Below are 12,104 nucleotides of genomic sequence, written 5' to 3' on the forward strand. Positions count from 1 at the left end.
TTTTTGACCCAGTAGTTTCGGAAATAAAGAGGGGGGATGGTCATTTTTTGGCTATTTTCTTAATTAACTTCTAACCTATATATTTTAAAATTATAAAAGCTCTTTCATTTGACATATAACACGATATAGTTTGAAAACTTTATTTTTTAATTTTCTCATTTACCCCCCAGAAGTGGGCCCCATGTTAATAATTAATTTATTTACCTTACATGGCCGTCTTTGGGTCACTAATTTACATATGTGTACCAAATTTCAACTTAATTGGTCCAGTAGTTTCCGAAAAAATAGGCTGTGACAGACGGACAGACAGACAGAAGCACGAGTGATCCTATAAGGGTTCCGTTTTTTCCTTTTGAGGTACGGAACCCTAAAAAATTAGACTAAACTACCTAACTAATCGAATCGAATCGAATGACGTGTCGCATCGCTCCGTTTTCCTTACACTGCGTCATACTGAGACGAACGGCGTCCGATGTAGTTTCACAAGCGATTTAGTTTGAAAGTTGGTTGCCTCATGTACAAAGTATATCTTACGGATAACTCACTGCATTCTAATACGTGTCCTAAACTGAGAGCGACAAGCGATTTGACCAATCAATGTTTATTGCACATTCTGTTTTTAAGTGACCTTATTTAAATATTGCACTTAACATTATTTTCTTTTTTTACATACGAGCACTACTAAACTACTTTTACCCACTACTACTGCCTACTAATAGTACTATTAGTAAACTGGGCGGTAAAAAAGGATTAGGTAATGCATATTATTTTTATGTTAATTTCCATCAATTGGTAATTAATTTAAGAGTATCATGTCCAAAAGAAAAATCATTGCGGTGATTACTTCACTTTAATAAGCGTCCCAATAATAACATCCTATGTTTATTTTCCTTTACATAAACAATTAAAAAAATCGTTTTGAATTAACAAGTTTATAGCTTCGTCTCGCGGCGCCTCCTGTCGCTCGAATTGCTCAAGCCGAGCGGTGAGCGGAAGATGCCGAGTTATGTAAGGATCAATGCTGATCCCTTCACCGAAGCGCTAAATCCACCTAGTAACACTACATTGATATCTCATAGGCTAAAAATGCGACTATGTACTATGTAGCCAATTCCGTTGGGAATAAAAACAAATTATAAGGAATTTCTAAAATTTACATTTTAGAATTTGTGCCCTTCGTTCGACAATCGTTCTAATTTCCTGAATAATAACGTGAGTTCCATTCTCCAACGTGGACAATCGTTTATACTCGGATTAACGAAGATTTCTACGTGTGGGTGCTCGACTTTAAGCTTCGAGCAACACCGGCTTCTGACACATCGGAAGGGAGGGGCCCAAGCGATATCTCACCGTACAAATCTTTCTGCCATTTTTCGCGGGGGGAAAGGTGCACACAGTCGCACTTCTCACACACTTACATACAAAATCCAATCTGTAATGACGACACAAATACATAGAAAATGACACACGTCAAAGACAAATCTTGCAAACCTCGATCTCTTTTTGTATACGGACGAGTGACAAGTGTCACAACACGCACACTAACACATTTTCGTTGAAGTATGTTATTGTATTCTGACAGATGAGAAGTCGGATTTGTCGCTCGACCGATCCGCAATTTGTACTTGGCGAGCAAAATCGATAAATCCAACAATAACATGAGACTAAAATATAATAATTGTGTTTAAATGTAATTAAACGTATGATATGTAAAAAAAATATTACCAACTAGTTTTATTACCCGCGCTAGATTAGATTGACGCGCTAATCTTGTACCTCGGCAGAGGGGAAATAGTGCGAATGCCGCCTCCCTTCCGTGTTGCTCGAAGACTTTAAGCATAGTAGGTAGGTCCTTTACGTGACAGATTGCGGTAGGGTTAGCAATGTACAAATTGCAGAACATTCCCAAAAAGCGGAAACGTTCTCGAGAATGTTCTCAGAACATTCTGCAACATGGAAATTTATTGTTCCGCCATCTTGAAAAATTAAAAAAAAAGGCGGCCATTTTGACTTTTTTTAATGCAGTTTGTTTTGTCTCGGGGACCTCTATGAAATTTGGTCGAGCACCCCCCACCTATCACGCACCGTTTAAAAGTTGCCATACTAAATAGAAATGGCCAGTTTTCCCGTAATTGTAGCATTTTTCCAAAAAAAATTTTTTTCATAGGTATCTAGGGGACCCCGAGATTCCGTGACCAAAATTTCAGCGCCCAAGGACAAACTTGAAAAAATTAAAAAAAAAAGTCGGCCATATTGAAAAAAACATGGCCGCGTCAAAAACTGCCAGGGTCCCTCTATGACATTTGGTCGAGCACCCCCCACCTAGGTCTGACCATTTGGCCGGGCCGTCATACATTTTTCTGACCGGAAGCGGTAGACCAAAAGTCGGAATTTTCTGGGGGTAAGGATACTACACCTAAACTATCGTGAGTATTCATGGTATAAACTACGATAAATAAATAAATTCTCGTTCTCGAGAACATGTTCAGAAGTTACCGAGAAATTCTCATGTGGAAAGTTTCGCAACTTTGGAAAGTTCTCGTGCGTGCATTGCTAGGTAGGGTAGGACTTTACAGACACACTCAATATTAAACCAACCAAGTCACCGCACTTAATTGCGGCATTCCGTAGTATCTATAGACTAAACAATCTTAATTGAAGGAAACGATTTGGCGTCTTAAGCTTGCAATTTTATTGCTGTTTTTCTGATTACACCGATTAAACGTAACCATCGACGTTTTTTCGACGACGTTAACTTTTTTTACCAATATGTCCAAAACTCTACGATGTTGTTTATCGACAGAGAGTGTGGTTTTACTTTACAACCTTTAATTAATTTCACCAGTTATAAACTTGCTTGTGTTATACAAGTTATAAACCAAAGAATGTCGGGTCAAATCTTTAATACATACTTATTTTTATAGATAAGTCATACAATGGAGCATTAATTTTCCCAGCGAATAGCTGGCATAAGTTCACGTACCTACTTAAAACAAAGTCCCCTGCCACGTCCGTCTGTTTGTATAAGGGTCCGGGTGTCCCATAAGTGACACGTCACAGTGACACTGGAGGTAGACCAAGCCAAGAGGACCCAAACCAACTTAACATGACCCCAGTAAAAGTGGCACGGTTTTCAAGTTATTGCCAAATTAAGGTTTTTCATTAATTTTGACCGCTTTTAACATTGTTAGTGCCAGTGTGCACTCGGAAAGGTCTCGAAGTTAGTTTTTTTTATGTGTACGGCATCATGAATAGTTAATTAAAATAACAAAATAGGTATTTTATCGATAAACAATGTAAAATGCAAAAAATTACTGGTTTAATCTTGAATTAAATTCACAGCGAATCATTAATTTCGATTTTGACCACCTGTCGTGAAAAAAAATTACTAGAAAAGTAAGGAGCAAATAACGTCCAAAATGTTGAGCATGTTATGCAGATTCAAAAATGGTATAACACATGTACCTTCCTGCAATATAATATGAATTATTATCATCTTTCGAAAGCCTCATAAAAAATAAGTTCAAAACTTGGAAATCTGCAATCCGTTGCTACTTAGTAAAAATAACGATTTATGTTAAGATATTTCATTCTGGATACAGAAATAAAAAAAAGTCTATTCAGTATTTGCCGAATGCCTAAAAGAAAGAGAAGGAAAATGCCTATCTCCCATTTTAAGGATCTCTTTGAGTTAATAAAGGTTCAAGGAATACAGGTTGAAGTTTGAAAGGGTAGGTTGAAATAATTTTACATTAGGTGCTCGAATTGCTTTTCTCCGGCTCGTATGTATGCTTGACACCGTCTTGTAAAACTTCAAGTTAATTTTCTTAAATTAATTTCGGATATATTTCGTGCTGCCTCGAACATGCCGTCGTAGTTCCTCTTGGGACCTTATTGGGTTGGAGTAAAATTTATCATTTAAATATCCCCAATAAAAAATCTAATGGATTTAGGTCCGGGGAACGTAGGCCATGCCACTGGTACCAGTCGGCCGATCCATCTTCTTGAGCTGAAACCACAGCAAGATGGCTGCCCAGAACACTACGCTCGCGATGTCCGCGACCATCTCACACAGAAATTCCCAGATGGATCAGCCGACTGGGAGCAGTTCCCCGGACCTAAACCCATTAGATTTTTTTCATTGGGGATGCTTAAAATGCTTAAAAGATAAAGTTTACTTCGTGCCAATAAGGTCCCAAGAGGAACTACGGCGGCGCATGTTCGGGGCAGCACGAAACATAAACATAACATATCCGAAATTAATTTAAGGAAATTAACTTGAAGTTTTACAAGACGGTGCCAAGCGTGCATACGAGCCGGGGAAAACCAATTCGAGCACCTATTCTAAAATAAAATTACTTAAAAAAATTGATTAAACTTCAACCTGCAGTATTTTATTTTCTTTGAACCTTTATCAACTCAATGATATCCTTAAAAAGGGACATAACCATTTTCCATCTCATTCTTTTAAGCATTCGGCAAATACTGAATAGGTGTTTTTTTTATATTTCTGAATCCAGAATTAGATATCTCAACACAAATCGTTATTTTTACTAAAAGTAGCAACGGATTGCAGACTTCCTAGTTTTCACTTATTTTTTATGAGTCTTTCGGAACATGATAATAATTCCTATTTTATTGCAGGAAGGTACATGTGTTATACCATTTTTGAATCTGCATAACATGCTCAATATTTTGACGTTATTTGCTCATTACTTTTGTAGTATTTTTTTTTTCACGACAGGTGGTCAAAGTCGAAGTTAATGTTTCGCTGTGATTTTAATTCAAGATTAAACGAGTACTTTTTTGCATTTTACATTGTTTATCGATAAAATACCTATTATGTTATCTTAATAAGCTATTCATGATGCCGTACACATAAAAAAAACTAACTTCTAGACCTTTCCGAGTGCACACTGGCACGAACAATGTTAAAAACGGTCAAAATTCATGAAAAACCTTAATTTGGCAATAACTCAAAAACCGTGCCACTTTTACTGGGGTCATGTTAAGTTGGTTTGGTTCCTCTTGACCTGGTCTACCTCCAGTGTCACTGTGACAACTTATGGGACACCCTGTATATGTATGTATGATCGCGATAAACCAAAAACTGCTGAACAGATTTCTATGCGGTTTTCACCTGTCAATAGAGTGATTATTGAGGAAGGTTTAAGTGTATAATTTGTTAAGTTTCTATCAGGGTGCGAATTATACATTAATTATACATAATATTGAAAACCTTATCGACTGATATCTGTTTACCAGTGAATCGAGCAACCTATGAGTTCTTTAGAAACCATTTTGTGCGTCATCCTCTTGCTTTAACAGGATTTGGTTGATTTGATTAGCAATTTAGATTTTTATGGAAACTGGTTTAGCAAGTATTAATATTTTCCATGTGACTGGCTTTTATTCTGAATTGAACAATTAATAATGAAAATGCAGTTAAATTAAAATCCGTATTTATTTCATTACCTATGCAGTTCGTGTAAACAAATTTAAAAAAAAAACTTAATCTTCCAATATACTAATATACCTACATAAACTCTAAACTGGTTATAGATCTCTAATTATTTTACCTAGGTATACCTACTTCTAAGTAGGTACAGTCAAGGTATTAAATCAGTTAAGGTATTACTCGGGCAAAGTGCCAAAAATATGGCAATAAGGTCATGTATACATATTTTGACACTTTGTCCGTGTATCTTGACTGTACCAAGAACATCACAGCTTACAATTCACATACTTATTGACATATTGTTGTGTTCCGTGTTTTGCATTTGGCACATTGTAATCAAAAGTAACGTCATCTTCTGCCTCGAGTGACAGAGTGGTCCAATGTCAGCACATTCCGGTTTGGGCCATGACATTCGCATAATCTTCTGAATGCTGCGGCCTTGAGCGGTTCACATTTGAGAGCCAACACGATCGATTGCATGTATACCTACGGCATTAAAGATCTGAGCTTGTTGAAATTATAAACTATAAACTACGGAAGGTTTTGCGGTTGTGCAACAATTGTTCTTATAGAATAGAATCATTGTTAATTAAGTGTTTCTACATTGCATTGTTAAATCAAGTTACACAAGACCTAAGTCTCAGCTCGGGATCTAATCCGATAACATATTCATAATTATAAAGGACATTCATAGAAAATATTTATATAACACACACAAATAATTTAACAAATTCAGTTAACATCGTTACAAACGATACGTAAATGATGTATACATGTTATATATTATTATGTATTAAGTGAAAACGGTAAAAAAAAACGATTGATAAAGGTGTTTATCTGGAGCATTGCGTTGTATGCAAGTGAGACATGAACACTGAGACAACAAGATAGAAAGAGAGAGAAAGAGACGGAGGATGGAGAGGATTAGCTGGACTGAAAGGAAGACGAATGAAGAGGTCCTGAGAATGATAGGAGAAAAGCGATGCTTGTTAAACGCAATAATTATAACCATAAACTTAGTTAGGTGACTGTCTGAACATCCTAATTTTCAATGCAGAAAGTTGTGCCCTTTCGACTCTCTGTGTGACCTTTCCTTGAGCGGAATGTAGGCTCAAGTAATGAATATGGGATCTGGCAAGTATATTAACATTAATAGTTATTAATAATTTATGTACTTACAGTCTTAAACCAGGTGTCTTAAAGTTAATCAGGAAAGTTAAAATAAACCATAATCAGAGTGCAGCCGAAGGTTATAAGAGAGTTTCTTTTATTTTTTGCCATTTTTATATATTGTGACCTTTTTTGCCACTTTTGTGTTATTTCTACTCAGAATCACGAGCTCTTTCGATCCTAATGGGATAATAAATGTGCCAGAGTTTTTTCCTATTGTGTTACCATTTCCCCATATACTTTGTATGGCGGTAACAAAAAGGAAAGTTTGAATACTGTATGAAAATTTTAGGACACTTTTTTTTCTCCTATAAGGATGAAAAGGGCTCGCGATCCTAACTAGAAATAACACAAAAGTGGCAAAAAAGGTCACAATATATAAAAAAGAAACGCTTACAGAGAACAAATTAAATAAGACTAATAAATTGGTTACAACTGAACAATTAGCTTATTTGAATAACCTTAGACTTTCTAATATATTAATCAATCTAGAACGAGTAGACTGTAATCCCGACGTCGACAGGTCAGGGCCTATCACGTTCGGTTCATGGGTCCGATCATGTTAATTTACTTCGCCTTATTAGCCCAAACGTTTGAGTTGTATTTCTTAGTATATACAGGTTGTCCCTAGCCATTGGACAAAGCTGAAATGTACATATGCATTAGGGTATGTGTTAGTAGCTCCTGAGGTAATAAATAGTATGACACCTTCTTCGACCGTTTTGATTATCTTTTTTATTTATGATATTAATAAGATTCTGACTTTTGACAAATGTCATCATTGCCGCACATTTTCAAACAAATAGTCAAAAGCACTGCCAATGATTAATACAGTATGTTTCTTTTTGTTGTCGATTATTGGAAATAACTTTTGTTTGATAATTTATTATTTTATCTTTTGTTCTAATTAAAAAAATATTACCGTTAGAGCATTTCTGAGAAGTAACCCTACGTGGGATTTCAGGGATTGTCAAATGGCTAAGGTCACCCTGTATAAAAACAAAACAGATGCCGTATCAAACATGGCTATTTAAATTGCCATTATCCTATTGTTAATTGCTAATTCCGCTACAATAAGTGATAATCAAAGGTTTAATAGAGTTAGACCAAGAAAAGTCTGCAGAGATTTTGATAGCCCACGTAGTGCAAGTGTTATTTAAAACGTCAAACTTCTATGAAATTATGACGTATAAATAACACTAGTACTGATCGCTGAAGACTTTTCTTGGTCTAACTCTATAAGTAAATAATATTAGGCATGTCAGTCTGACACATAGACTAGGAGTCCTCTAGACGGAGTTTAGAGCAATTATTTCATGCAACCGATGCTGCCAAAAATGCGGAGGTGCGCGGGACGAGGTGAGCGAAATCTCGTGCCGTGATTGGTCCGTTCAAATACACGGACGTCACACAAAGACACTTTCGACTCGAACATGGAGTAAAATTACCGTATGCGTGGCAGAGGGGGTAGCGCGACTATGCTAAAGTCTGGAGGATGTTTTGTCTGTGGTCTGACATGAGCTTTCTTCAGATAAGTCAGAAGATAAACTAGTGACATTACTAAATATGCATGTTTGCGTATATGGTTACACGAGTAAGTACATAAAGTTCGCTTTATAATAAAAACGAAATGAAAAGTCACCATGTCGGCCTCAGCCCACCTCATCTTATGCGTGACAAAATTTAATACCTAGGTAGTACACATAGTAATTACTCACGGGTTTAAGTGCCAGTAATTGAGAAGATGACATTAACTATAGTAACCTCGCACGTGAGCACGATTTGAACAAAGGATCATAATCCTTTGAATATAATTCGTCTTTTGCAATTGGGGAAATCAGAGACTAGAAAAGATATAAGAAAACTACATATATTAAAAAGCATTAGCTATGTCAAACACTGATTTAAACTTTCACGGTTATTAAACATTATCAAACTGCACTCGGGAAGTCGGGACTTAATCGCGTATTTAAGTTTTAAAATTTACCTCCGATGTTTCGAGGACGGCGTTGTCCCCGTGGTCTCGGAGAAGACTTAAATACGCGATTAAGTCCGGAGTGCAGTTTGATAACATTAGCTATATATTTTTTAAAGCACAATTTTGCCAGCAGCAATTGTCCTTCAAATCTTTTAAAAATGTATCTAAGGTAAAAATGCACAGCGAATTTCTAAGCTGAATTTGAACGAAATAGTAAAAAAGTATTTTGTATTTTATTTATTGTTTGGAAGCTATACTTGGTCAAGCAGATCTTGTCAGTAGAAAAAGGCGGCAAATTTGAAAAATGTAGGCGCGAAGGGATATCGTCTCATAGAAAATTTGAAATTCGCGCCTTTTTCTACTGACAAGATTTGCTTGACCATCTATACTAACACTCAATAAGAATGTTGCCATACCGAAATTCTGGTTGCAAAATGGAATAACGGTTTCTAATATTATACCTAACTACTTGCTACCCCTACCCTGTATCTACAAGTTTCCAATTTCCTTACAGCATCCCAGTTAAGAAATATCTTTCATTTATTATGACTTAATATACTCCAAGCCTCGCTCAAATCCTTAGTTTCTAATCTAGCATAGGTATCAACTGTCTTTGCTTCCATGACTAATTTTAATTTTTAATGAGCTAATGAGTTTAATTGAAGATTATGAGTAGAGTTATGCAGCTATTTGTAATAGGCTTATCTTATAGCTGGCCTGATCGCACAGACGTACATCTCAGCTTGACCTCGGGTCAACCAGTCGTTAAAAACATCCTGGTTGTAAATAAAATACTACAACCAGTACTTTAACTACGAATAACGTTTATAGTTTAATGAGCACAGTCAAAATTACTTAAAAACTCTTGTTTATTTACTTACCCCCTTATTCATAAACGTCTACTAAAGTTGACAAGCCGATAATTATCGTTTGTCCCTTTCCATCATACTCTAATACGTCGGAAAGGGACAAACGATTATTATCGGCTTGTCAACTTTAGTAGACGTTTATGAATAAGGGGGTTAGTCTATTGCACTAACGTTTTATGTATCATTTTCAACATGCGTTATGTATAATTCGTAAGCGTTAAACTGATAGATTTCCATAATTTTTTAATGATGCTTCCACTTTATGGCCGCCGGCGAATAAAACACTTAAATAGGGGCTTACTCGTAAATACGAGTACATAATCAGATCTAATAATCCCGTGTAGTTCCGATTACTTAAATTAATTAAGTCTTGTAAGACGGAGAATCGTGCCTCGACTTATATTTTTTTCTAAAATGGTGATGCTATTAAGTAGGTACCTAATATATTAAATTTGTATACCTACTCGTACTGGGTTCATCAAAACTTAATTTAATTTAAACCAATTTTAGATCAACAACACTAAAAAATCTCAGTACCAACCAAATATAAAGTGCTTTGTATAATATAAAGGTTCTGACGGGAGCAGCAATTTTGTTCCAAAGGTCCCTCAACGTACTTTCTGCTCGAGGCCCCCGTGGTATACTAGGCCCCTTAGAAGACTGTTAAATGAAAAAAAGAAATATCATAAGCTGTGGAAGACTTTTGGTAATCCTCTGGACTTAGATACTTATAAATTGTTAAGAAAGAGAATCTCTAAATTGGAACCTATATGTTACAGAAATTATATTAACCATACTGAAGCTAAAATCAACATACATAAAGTCAGTTTTCGCCAAAAGTGGCCTTCCACAGGTTATGCATTACAAGGGAATAACAGCCTCTAATGGTGCACAGATATGTGATTTATTTAATGAACATTTCCACTCCGTCTTTGAGATACCCAGCGATATAACACTTTAAACTCTCGCGTTTTGTACACATATTTAATTACACAAACGGGTCTACCGCGATATAATTTCATTGTTTTTACCTTTAACAATGAAAAAAACAATGAAATTATATCGCGGTAGACCCGTTTGTGTAATTAAATATGTACCCAGCGATAGTTATGTAGACCTAAATAATCTTGCTCCTGTGAATGACACTGTCTTCGACATGGACACCATTTTCATATCTGAAAATCTTGTCTCCAAATATCTTAAGCGCATTAATATTAATAAAGGTTCAGGTCCTGATGGGATTCCTCCTATCTTAATTAAAAAATGCTCTTCTAGCTTAGCAGTACCTATCAGTTTACTTTTCGAAAAGTCCATAAGGGAGGGGTGCGTACCATCTGTATGGAAACGGGCACTAGTTACACCGATACCAAAGGGAGAGCTTAGCGCCGATATAGAAAAGTATCGCCCAATATCGAAATTGTGTCAACTCGCTAAGATCCTTGAGAAAATAGTCACTGATCAACTTTCTTCTGCATTGCGTCGACATATCATTCCAAACCAACATGGTTTTCTCCGCGGTCGTAGTGTGGACTCGAATCTCTTATCTTATACAGAAACCATCTTGGACGCGTTAGATAACAACTATCAGGTGGACGCAGTGTATACTGATTTTGCCAAGGCATTCGATAAGGTTTGTCATGAGCGCCTACTTTTGAAGCTCTGGCAATTTGGTATACACGGCGACTTGTTCCGCTGGATAAAATCGTATGTTGAGAATCGTTCACAAGCAGTTGCTGTGCAGGGACACACTTCTTATTACAGACCTATACCTTCCGGTGTACCGCAGGGATCACATTTGGGACCTTTGTTATTTGTGCTGTATATTAATGATATCACAGATTGTATACAAAATTCAAACATGTTATTATACGCCGACGACACAAAGATATTTAGAGTTATCAAAAATATGGACGATTGTACTGCCTTGCAGAATGACCTAAATAATTTTCAGGCTTTTTGTACCTCAAATAAATTATTTTTAAATCCAGACAAATGCTTTATTATCAGTTTCAGTAGGAAGCGAACATCCATAAACAATAGGTACACACTCTGCAATAAAGAGCTGACTCGTGTTAACCAGATCCGTGACCTCGGCGTAATTATGGACTCTAAACTCACCTTCGTACCACACATAGATAACATATTAACTAAATCTTTTAAGCAATTGGGATTTATATTACGAGTAGGAAAGCCTTTTAATAGATTGTCAACTTATAAAGTATTATTTAACAGTTATGTCCGCAGTAGGTTAGAATTTGCTAGCGCCGTTTGGAATCCACTTTACAAAATTCACAGTGATAAAATAGAGAAGGTACAGAGAAAGTTTGTCAAGGCAATTGAGTATCGCACTGGACATAAACCTATAACCTCCATGAGAAGACAAAATACTACTTTATTAAGTTCTCGTCGCGAACGTATTGATGTCTTGATCCTGTACAAAATTATTAATAACATCATCGATGCCCCTTCGTTAATACACTCTCTTTCTTTTAGAGTACCCTGGCGTTGTGAGCGAGCTTGTAGAAAAAAAACCCTCTTTCATATCCCCCGTAGTCGTACTTCATATGCAAAACACGGTTTCATTAGGAGAGCGTGCAGGCTTTATGATGAAAAGTTTCAAAATGTAGAT

General features: G+C 36.2%; 1 protein-coding gene across 1 annotated transcript in view; it reads left to right on the forward strand.

Annotated features, from left to right (window-relative positions):
• Nucleotides 1–12,104, forward strand: part of LOC134797335 (polypeptide N-acetylgalactosaminyltransferase 2) — a 78,586-nt gene that overhangs the window by 56,893 nt on the left and 9,589 nt on the right. The window lies entirely within an intron of this gene.

This window comes from Cydia splendana, chromosome 1 (assembly GCF_910591565.1).
Source record: "Cydia splendana chromosome 1, ilCydSple1.2, whole genome shotgun sequence".
Lineage (NCBI taxonomy): Eukaryota > Metazoa > Arthropoda > Insecta > Lepidoptera > Tortricidae > Cydia > Cydia splendana.